This window comes from Mastomys coucha, unplaced genomic scaffold (assembly GCF_008632895.1).
Source record: "Mastomys coucha isolate ucsf_1 unplaced genomic scaffold, UCSF_Mcou_1 pScaffold6, whole genome shotgun sequence".
NCBI lineage: Eukaryota > Metazoa > Chordata > Mammalia > Rodentia > Muridae > Mastomys > Mastomys coucha.
This window is the reverse complement of record NW_022196912.1, coordinates 13,498,294-13,500,654: the sequence shown is the minus strand read 5'-3', so window position 1 is coordinate 13,500,654 and position 2,361 is coordinate 13,498,294.

Below are 2,361 nucleotides of genomic sequence, written 5' to 3'. Positions count from 1 at the left end.
AAGGCCTTCAGCTTCTTTGGTAGACATGGGAGCCATTGGTTCTTTTTCCTTTCAGCCCTCATGGGAGACATACTCATTCAAACAGGGCTGCTAATGGGGGAGGGGGAGAGGGAGGTTCTCTCTCTGTACCACTGTCTCTACAGACTTTGTCCATTCCAACACCTAGCAAACCGGCATACAAGCTGGCTGTGTGGGCATATCCTCATTCTCAGGCCCTAAGACATAGTGTTGGGTATAAACAACTGTCCCCTTGTTTAATCTTTTCTCCCCCTCTAATCTACCATTTAGAGCTCTGAATTTGGAGATCATATAATGCTGTTTATAGTAATATACTATCTCTTGTTTTCTCATTGGGATGGTGGATTTCTTTGTTTTCCCATGTGATGTTACATCATTTCTGTCTCTAAATCTCATCCTCGTTATTGACCAACTTGAAGCAGAGGAAGGGGGTCAGGATGCAAAGTCACTAGAAAGAAAAAAGTAGGAAGAAAGAACGAAATATGGGTCACTGGGAGACATGCCAGTTGCTTATATGAATGCTATGGGAACTCTGTGTTATGGACAACTGCTTGAAATAAGGCAAGGATGGCTCTAGTCTTGCCATAGCCTGCATTTCAGGTGCAGACATTGACAATGACACAGTCAATAAAAGACATCTCTTAGGATTCTTTACCAATAGATGCCGTATCACAGAGATTGCAAGTTTTGTAGGCCAGCCTTTTAGTTCTTGCTGTTTTGTTGATGCTTACAACATAGTAGTACCTCCTGCTTCCTGTTATTGACTTTCCTTAACAGACATGATTAAGTCCCTATGCCACATAACAGTGCATTTTTCCTATAGATGCAAGTCTAAACTCCACAGCACAACACCCAGAGACTCCCCAGGATGTTGGAATGCTTTTTTGAATTTCAGCATCTTTCCTGCTCCAACCTTCTAGGTACCAGGGATTCTAGGTTCCAAATAAACACTCAATTATTTTCCAAAACATTTCCTTCACCTCTCTAGACTTTTTCACATGCTGGTTGCTTTTAAAAGCCCTTCCTCGTCTCTGGCTGAGATATAATTTCTCTTGAGTCTTGATTCAAGTGGGAGCTCCCTGATACACAGTTCAAGTCAAACTCCCCATAAGCTCCTTGCTTCCTATCTCTGTACACTCAGAGACCACCATACTGCACTGTAATAATTGAGCCAGGTGTCTGTTTCTCCCACACTTTAAGAGCCTCACCAAGGGCAAATGACTTGACCAATTCACCCTTGTAAACTTCTCTCCAGTATCTCTTGCCTGCTCTTTCTGTAGATTGGCATCTGGCATGCAGGAACTTATATAAGCGGTTGTAGCATGAAGGAGGACCAACTCACTATGGCCCAGATGTCTAATGTCTAAGTTGTTTTGATTACATGGTATATGTGGGTTGTCAGACAAAATAAATCTTCAGGATAGAAATGATTAAATTGAAATATTAGTGTGGAACATACTGCAGCCTATAAAACTGAATAGATACTGTAATTTGTGAGTGATATGAAGTCTGTGTCTCAAGGCACAAATCAGAATAGAGCCACAGCATGACACATTTGTAATAGGCTGATATTAGCATTGGTATTAGCATCCACTAATCCTTTTGTTCTCTAGGGTAGAGAATGACTATGTTGGTATCAAACAACATGTCATCTACATATACATTACAACTTAGGGATGGGATTTTTGTTTTTGTAGAATAAGAGTCAATAAATCAGCTATGTATCTCAACTGCCAAGTATTTCATGAATGGCCACAAGGCTGATTCCTAGGATGAACGGTATTATTTGGTACTTTGCCTAAATGAAATCTTTAGTGGCACTTCTTCCAATATTTTATTTCCTTTTATATACACATTGGACATACACTTAGCTTTCCAAGTTCTGGGCTTTTGGGAAAGCACAGAGCTAGAAGGGTTCTGGAAGAAGTATATGAGAATCTAGTCTCAGCCTTGTTACTAAGGAACCACAGAACCTCAGCATCTCTGCTTTTGCATGAGAAAGGCCATTCTACCTGGTCTCTGAAAGTTATTTCTCTCCTCTATCATTTTGTCTCCTTGTGGAGACAGATTTACTGTGCACTTTCCAATGTTCATTCTTCAAGGTTCCTCTCTTGCCAAAAGTCCTGAGAGGGTCTTATCAATGTCTTGTGCATGAGGGATGTAGTTCTATTGATTGAGTGCTTGCTTAGCATAGATGGGGCCTTGAGGTGGATTCTTTTTTTCTTTTTTTTCTTTTTCATTTTGGTTTTTTGAGACAGGGTTTGTCTGTGTATCCATGTGTCCCGCGCTATCTCCCGCCAGCAGGAACAACGCGGCACACACAGGATCCTTCTGCAGTACAAG